Source organism: Macrobrachium rosenbergii, chromosome 19 (assembly GCF_040412425.1).
Source record: "Macrobrachium rosenbergii isolate ZJJX-2024 chromosome 19, ASM4041242v1, whole genome shotgun sequence".
Lineage (NCBI taxonomy): Eukaryota > Metazoa > Arthropoda > Malacostraca > Decapoda > Palaemonidae > Macrobrachium > Macrobrachium rosenbergii.
Window position 1 is genome coordinate 32,012,764 of NC_089759.1, and position 8,221 is coordinate 32,020,984.

General features: G+C 33.7%; 1 long non-coding RNA gene across 1 annotated transcript in view; it reads left to right on the forward strand.

The window, feature by feature from the left end:
• Positions 1–7,466, forward strand: part of LOC136848803 (uncharacterized) — a 176,804-nt gene extending 169,338 nt beyond the window's left edge. The window contains exon 3 of the long non-coding RNA XR_010856144.1: positions 7,358–7,466. This is a non-coding gene — a long non-coding RNA (uncharacterized lncRNA). The remainder of the gene's footprint in view (positions 1–7,357) is intronic.
• Positions 7,467–8,221: the final 755 nt, after the last annotated feature.

Sequence of the window (8,221 nt, forward strand, 5' to 3'; positions counted from 1 at the left end):
GTTTTGGAAGTTCACATAAAAATGTTTTCCAAGTTCACATAAAAATGTGGGAATCCTGCTTCAAATCCTCATCTTTCATGAAGACTAAGAACTGACAGATGTGATTTAATTCTCAAGGGTTAGATAGAAATAGACTGACGACGAACAGAAACAGGGGAATAAGAAAATGTACTTATAGAAATGTGGAAGGTAATCTGTGACAAAAATATAAATTTTACATTAGGAATCACAAGTAAGTATACCTTAGTTTAACCAGACCACTGAGCTCATTAACAGCTTTCCTAGGGCTGGCCTGAAGGATTAGATTTATTTTACGTGGCTAAGAACCAATTGGTTACCTAGCAACGGAACCTACAGCCTGTTGTGAAATCCGAACCACATCATAACGAGAAATGAATTTCTATCACCAGCAATAAATTCCTCTAATTCTTCATTGGCCGATCGGAGAATCGAACGCGGGACCAGCAGAGTGCTAGCTGAGAACGATACCCACCCGGCCAGTGAGGAACTTTAGGAATCACAAATGCCATTACATTGGCATTATCATGTAAGGAGCACAATTAGGGCAAATTAATTTCATATAGTCCCAAAGCCTCCAGATAACAAAATGAAATGGAAGAAAGAAAGTTCCACAAGAAAGTAGGAACTCTTTTGAGCAATTGCAAAACTTATACAATAAATCCTCTTCCACCACACAAAGGGGAAAGCGTTAGTGAAAGTCTCGAACAAAGAAGCGCCCCACAAGGGAAGAGGAAAGAAAATTAAAAGTTTCTTGTATTTTATTTTGGAGGACAACCAGCAAATATCCGTTCATGTGGGTTCACCATTTTCCTCTGGCTAAATACAGTTAACAGAAATAAAAACTTCAAAATATCTTTCTAAAATATTCTATATTTGTCTAAAATTATCAGTAAATGATTGACCGACTTTCTGCATCTTTTAAATGCTCCATGTTTATAGTATGTACATTTATAGCTTATATGTACATGTATACATATATATATATATATATATATATATATGTATATATATATATATATATATATATATATATATATATATATATATATATATATATATATATATATATATATATATATATATATATTATTTATATATATTCCTTTATTTATTTTTGTATGGTCATGCATTCCCAGGAATAAGATAAAACAGGCCACATCCTAACTTCAAGCCTCCTTAAAACGCCATTTCCAGTAAATGTAAAAGTAAGATAATTAATTAGCCAATGGCAGTTCACTGTGGGCCGGGGCACTGTTACTGTAAAGGCAAGATATGCCAGACGGATAGTCCTTCAGTTTAACTGAGAAAACTGAAATATGCTCGGTCTTTGGAGCAGAGGCCCTCGTACAATAACTTGATGCTAATCTACAAATTCCGTCGTTTACGTAGTACTTTCGATAAGCAAGCATGTGCAGTAGAATTTCATCGAGCCTACTGAAAATTGCGACCATTAATAATGAGGGAATAAACAGCTATACCTCAAACAACAGTGCCCTCAGATCAACGCGGTAGTAGAGAGAGAGAGAGAGAGAGAGAGAGAGAGAGAGAGAGAGAGAGAGAGAGAGAGAGAGGGTGGGGCGGGGGTGAGTGTTACCAGGTTCTTCATTTACTAAATGAATTCACGTGAATTGCAGAAAGATCAGTGCTACCTTATCTAATTTACTTGGCAGTTGAGAGTTCATCGCATTCATTTGCATATGACCATTAGGTATCTATGCATATTACGGCTTCCCGATAGCTGTAAGCATCGCTTAAATGGAAATGGCTTACATATGTATTTAAGAATGAAATTAGTAACTTCATGTAAGTTATATCAGATAAATCTCGGTATCAAGAACTTTCACCGCCAATAAATTTACGTGAAAGCCCACTCCCCTCAGTACCATTAATTCATATAATTGATGACCAGTACGTTGTAATATGCGCAAAGCAATTGCGGTAAAACATGTATATTCCCATTCTTCCAAGTTAATGTACTCACATGCAACTTCTTCTATAAATTAGTTTTAACTGTTTATCATCTCTACCTGGAATTTATTCCTGCATTTGCCTTGAATGATCATATCGTCATTCCAAAATCAATATTATGCTGTCTTGCGCTTTCCCAGTTATGATGAAAACCCTCGTCATGATTACCGACTTTCCTGTTTTAAAACACTGCCAAAAAATCCAAGATAGTTACGGCTTGGTGTTATCTTTAAGAGGCAAAGAAACCGAGTACTTGATAAGTATTTAATTTTTTAATTTAATTAATTTATTAAGAATAAAAAAATCATGCCGCTGAATACAATTGTCGTTTATTATGCAAGTGTTTTGTGGGAGTTTGAACAACAAACGTACACCGACATTAACATCGTTTTGCAAAGAAAATGTTAAAAATTAAAAAAAAATCAGTAATCGTTCAACTGTAAACGGCAAACGAAGGTGCAACAACTCAAAAATCATAAGTGTCAAGAAAGGTTCCTGAGACGTAAGTACGCTTAAGTAGTGGTCTCCAAAGAAGGTGCTGAGCAACGGGTCTTTGATGACTTACTTCTGGCGGAGTCGTCAGCAAATGTAGATCTTATAAACATCAAAGGAGCTTCAAAAGTTAAAGTGTATCCCTGAAGAAAAATGACTTAAGAAGTTCACTTTCGTAAGGGAAACGACGAACTCGTTCGTCTTTGATGTTGCTCTGTTGCATGAACGTCGAGAAGTAGCTGAAGCTTTATTATTACAAGCAAACTAAGCCAGAAGGCAATTTTTTGGCAGTGTTATTATAAATAATTTTCTTCTTCTTCTTCTTCTTCTTCTTCTTCTTCTTCTTCTTCTTCTTCTTCTTCTTCTTATTATTATTATTATTATTATTATTATTATTATTATTATTATTACTGCATACCTAATGACCATTAAAAATAGTCAGTATGTAAGCTGTCGTAATTTGCAATTTCAGATAAAGAGAGAAGGGGGAATGACAGTCTCATTAAACACTGGGAAATACAGACTATATGATAGAGGATATTTTATTGAAAGGAATATTTTATCGCTTTTTATGTTTACTAAACGTCTTTCCATGATTATCTCATTATATATTTGTATATATTTTATCATACAGTAGTAGTAATAGTTCTGAGAATTTACAAAATCAAACTTTTTCTTACATTGCATAGGATAGATAGTCTTCCAAGATTTATAGCCAGAATTCTGGATATAAGAAATAACTAATTTTGCAGTAATTTCCTACAAGCCCACACTCGAGAATTCAACAACAAAAACAAAGGAACTGCATGTATTTAAGTGGCCCTTTTCAAAGCTCCTGGTCTCTCTGCAAATAATTTTTCTTTCATAGAATACAATGGCACCGTTATATCTGGAAATCAATGGCGCAGAGATGGCTTTGGTAAATCTGAGACTACTAAATAAGTCACAGGCAAACCAATACTCTGGAAGAAGGTCGACCTAGGGGAGTGTAACCTCCGCTCTCCTGCCCTTCCGCCACGACTAAAAATTCTGGGCGGTACAAGGTTCCCGATATTCCAATTCGTGCCTGCGACCAGAATTTGCATTTCGACATATGGCGAGGAAGAGGGGCTCAGTATTTGGGATTTTCTTTCTATAGCAACGTTTGCATTCTTGAGGTATTTTTACTTTTCTTGGAAGTAACAAAGACTAAAGGTCTGTGCGAAACCCTTAATGAGTTTGCAAAATTAATCAGATAGCTGTATAAATGAAAATAAAATATAAATTGGGATTTTTTTAATAGAAGATTCTTGAAGATAGCCCTTACTGATACAGTGACGGTCTAATCTCAGTTTAATGAAATTTAACATGGATTTTTTTTAATGCTTTTGAGTGCTGCAATGGATACACAACAACGTTATTTAACAGGCAGTTTGATTTATCAATTATAAGATTCTGATATAACGGATTATAATAATTTCTGTGGAAGGAAAATCGTAACAAACGGAGGAATAGATTTTATGGTTATACGGGCTGAAGACTTACTTTTTTTTTGTATATAACTTTACGCCTGTAAATCTAAAAGATTTACCATATAACAGGAGAAAATTTTATTAGTTCCTCTTCGTTTGCATTTTGAATGTCTCCAACGAATCAGGAGGAAGATTAAGAAACGCAGATCCACTATATTGTCTTCATAAAGATATCAGTAACTTAATTACACAAAAAGACCATTAATAAGATAATAGTACTACTGTATGTCTTAATAACATATACATAGGGCTACAGTACTATCAAGCAAAAATGAGATCGGTTTCTTTATCGATAGAAAATAAAAGCGAAAGTGAAACATATTAAAATAATCAACTGAATCCATATTACTGGTTATTTTTTATGATAGAAATAGTATTAAGTATAGACATTTGCGGGTTCTGTTTTTCAGTATGGGAAATCGTCATAATGATCAGTTTAGACAAAACTCTGATTATGTACTAAATGGTTATATCTCTGTTCAGAATAATGCCTCTAGGAAGAAAACGAAAACAATGACAACTGATAGGAGAAAATAAAATCATTACGCTTTGAACACTTAAGAAATCATGGAATTCTGGAGAAAATGTTTTTTCAAGGTATTCATTAATTTTGGGGTATCTTCCTGAGATAAGGAGGGGTGATTAAAAGATATTTAGCAGCAAATAAAACTGCTATTTGAATTGCTCATGTTTTTTTATGTAACTGGTTTTACGACCATATTTCACTTCCTGTTTTCAATCAATGGGAATTAGATTTTCATCTGTGAACGCTCCCGTATTATCAGTAGTATTAAACACAGTATGTATCGCAATCTCAAATAAAGAGTATTGTTTGTCTCATTTAAAATTTCTCTTTCAATAGGAAAACTTACAATCGCTGATCCCGCCAAATTCAATTTCAAATGTTTAGGAGTAGAGTAGCACCTCAACTGAACAAATACTTTTAGGGGTCAAACCTTTCTGATAAGTAACAAGGTCTGTTAAGTAACGAAGACTTAATATTATAGCTGCTTGAATATTTTCTAGATATCTTACAGCTGACACCAATTTCACTGAATTCCAACCTTAACTAACTTGTACTTAACACTGCACATTCAATTTAAGAGATACATCTACAAACGTACCGTATCTAAATTGGTAGCATAGGGAAAAATAGCCATGCTGTGGTAGCTGGTTTAAGACCACTGAGCTGACTTTCAAAGTCCCGAAGGATTTATTGTCGAGGACCTTTACAAAAGTCCGCTAGTTATTATGGAGTATTATGCCTAGAACGAACTGAGCCACAGAATGTCCATTCCTCCGGCGCAATGACCAGGAATACCAAACTCTCACATGTTTTGGATTTAACTGCTGCAAAAATCTCTCGAAAATAAATATAGTACCTGCCGGATATACGCGTAAGGTCCCAGTTTAATTGGTGACAATCAACCCAGAGGACATGTTTGTGATGAAGCGATATATGCCAAACACAAAATATGACTTTGAGGCTTCCACTGGATATCCCTTCCAGCAAGTGTCATCGTTCTCTTCCTTCTGATACGGATTGCTACGGGAACATAGTGTGTCCTTTATTGAAATTAATAATTAATTGAGTTAGAGGTTTGTAGGAATCTATGCCTCCCAATTCATATTCGTTATTTGAGTTTTTGTTACATATTTGCTGGAACACATAAAAATCATTATTCTCTGATGGATTTAACCACGTATTCAGAAATGTTAATAATAAGTGAAATTGTTCATACCTGACTAATAAATGTATAACATACGAATACCTGTCCATCAATTTTGTAGTTAACAGCGTGGTTTTCTCCGTAGGTTTTAAAAATAAAGATAAAATTATTTCCATTGTCCCCTTTAGCATCAGCAGCCATTAGCACAAGAGCTTTCAGTGATTAAAATAGAACCAAAGCAGTTGAGCAGTCTTTTCACTAATTACCCCTCAAACCTGATATGGTAGTATTCCATTACGTATTTTTTTTTTATAGATTACAATGTCTCTCTCTCTCTCTCTCTCTCTCAACCTCTTATATAATTCTCTCTCTCTATATATATATATATATATATATCTCTCTCTCTATATCTCAACCTCTTATATAATTAGGATTTAGTATATATATATATATATATATAATATGTATATATATATATATATATATATATATATATATATATATATATATATATATATATATATATACACACACACACACACACACACACACACACACACACACACACACACACACACACACACACACTACAAGCCTATGGTGAATTTGGAAGTGGCTCCCAATTCGTTCACCTCCACATAGCAGCGATTTGGCTTGGTCGAATGATTGTTACATACTTAGAGCGCCACATATGTCAACATGGACACAATGGAATTTTAGAAAACAGTCTTATACTGTTACACCTGTTACTCCGCACAGAATCAATCTCTGAACTATAGCTGATAAACGTAGTTTGTTAAATAGATTAAATCAAGTTAAGAATACTCTCCGGTTAGTGACGTGATGTATGTGGCTACAGTCAAATGATATATAACACTTTTGGACTTTCATGCATCTTGTTTATGCACTACTCAATCCTGTGGTATGTTGATTTCAAAATAAGACCAGTATCTACACTGAGAATTAGTAATTCTAGAAATAGATGGTTTATAAACAAGGAATGGTTGTGTATTCTTAAGGCTTAATATATTTGTGAACATAAATTTGTTATTTTTTCTAATCTTGATGGGCAGTTAAACAGAATATGTGAATTAAATTTAGATATAAAGCTACTGAAATGCTTTTAGTGTGTCTTAAAGTCGTAAACTTTCAGTTAATTGCAGATAGATACACTGTTTATTATCGTATTACAGTTATTATACCTTGACTTTAAGAGGGTGTTATGATTGCTTAATTGATATAGGCATACAGATGGAACTGCTTGGTTAAAAATTCACATATCAGTATTGGTCAAATGATTTTATGCCAAATTTTACAGCTTTAATACTATTTTCAAAGTTGCTGTGATAAGAACTAGAGTGTTTTAACAACTTTTTGTAAGTTTTGAGAAAGGTGAACTTATGTTTAGTGATACCTTAAACATTAGTGTCCCTGTTTGTTTTCTACCTTTCAATATAGAAACCTCAATGAAAACAGTTACCATTAGCTTATAAAGCTAATAATATTTATCCGGAGTCTTAACAACATTCCACATATTATTTATCTAGGTATTTAGGCAGATTCCTTTCCAGGTCTTCCATCAATACGTAAAACGTTTATGTTTTTAATAAGGTTTTAATAGGCTTTATGGAACCTGATTTGAATAACACAAAAGTGCCCCTCAAATAAGACTTTTCAAGTACATTTCTTCAACAGGCTTGTCGCAGGCGGCACAACAAAGCAGACAGCCGCCGTCCAAAAATAAAAATACTGGGATGAACTGTGACTAATTCCCCGGAAAACAGCTGGAACTTTCTCGAGAATGGTGAGTGTTAAAACTGTTTTTAATTTTTGCAGTATTATTACCATTTCTCGAAAAACAATGATGACTAAGGAAATGTGTTGAAGGTGTAAAAACGCTGCTTATCAACATAACACTTGACTTACCGTCTTACGAATCACGTTCGTCATTATATATAAATTATCCGGATAGGGCGGTTATGCCCTGAATTAACGATAAATTACTCATTCCGAAAAAATTTTGTCTTCGAACTGTTTTTCGAAATTTTGTATGTATGAACTATAAGAACGTGATTTTTTCATGTTACTTATGAAATATATTCCTGATTACATGTGTTTACTTTAGTACACTCAGACTCAATAACGTTTGGTTACAGATAACAGTAGCTTGTAAAAAAGTTCATTTTTCCATTTATACCGTTTTTGAATAGATAAGCAATAACCGAATTATCATGATAAAGGAAAATTAGCAAATTAACTGCGATGGCAGAAAGGATAGAATATAAACTTGCAGTAACAAATAAATCATTTAATTTTTTTCATTGCCTTATCATTTTATTCAGCCCCAGGCAACCAATTTTTCTTCCTAATTGAAAAAAACACAAAAAGGAGGCATTATTAGCCAGTGACCTGCGGACATGAACTTTTTCTTATATAAAGCTCATTCCTTTGTGTTTCGAGAAAATTCCTTTTCAAATGGAATGAACTTGGGGTTGCAGTGAATAAGACATTTTTCGTCGGTTACATTATCTATTCAATCTATTAGTCTGTTATCCCTAT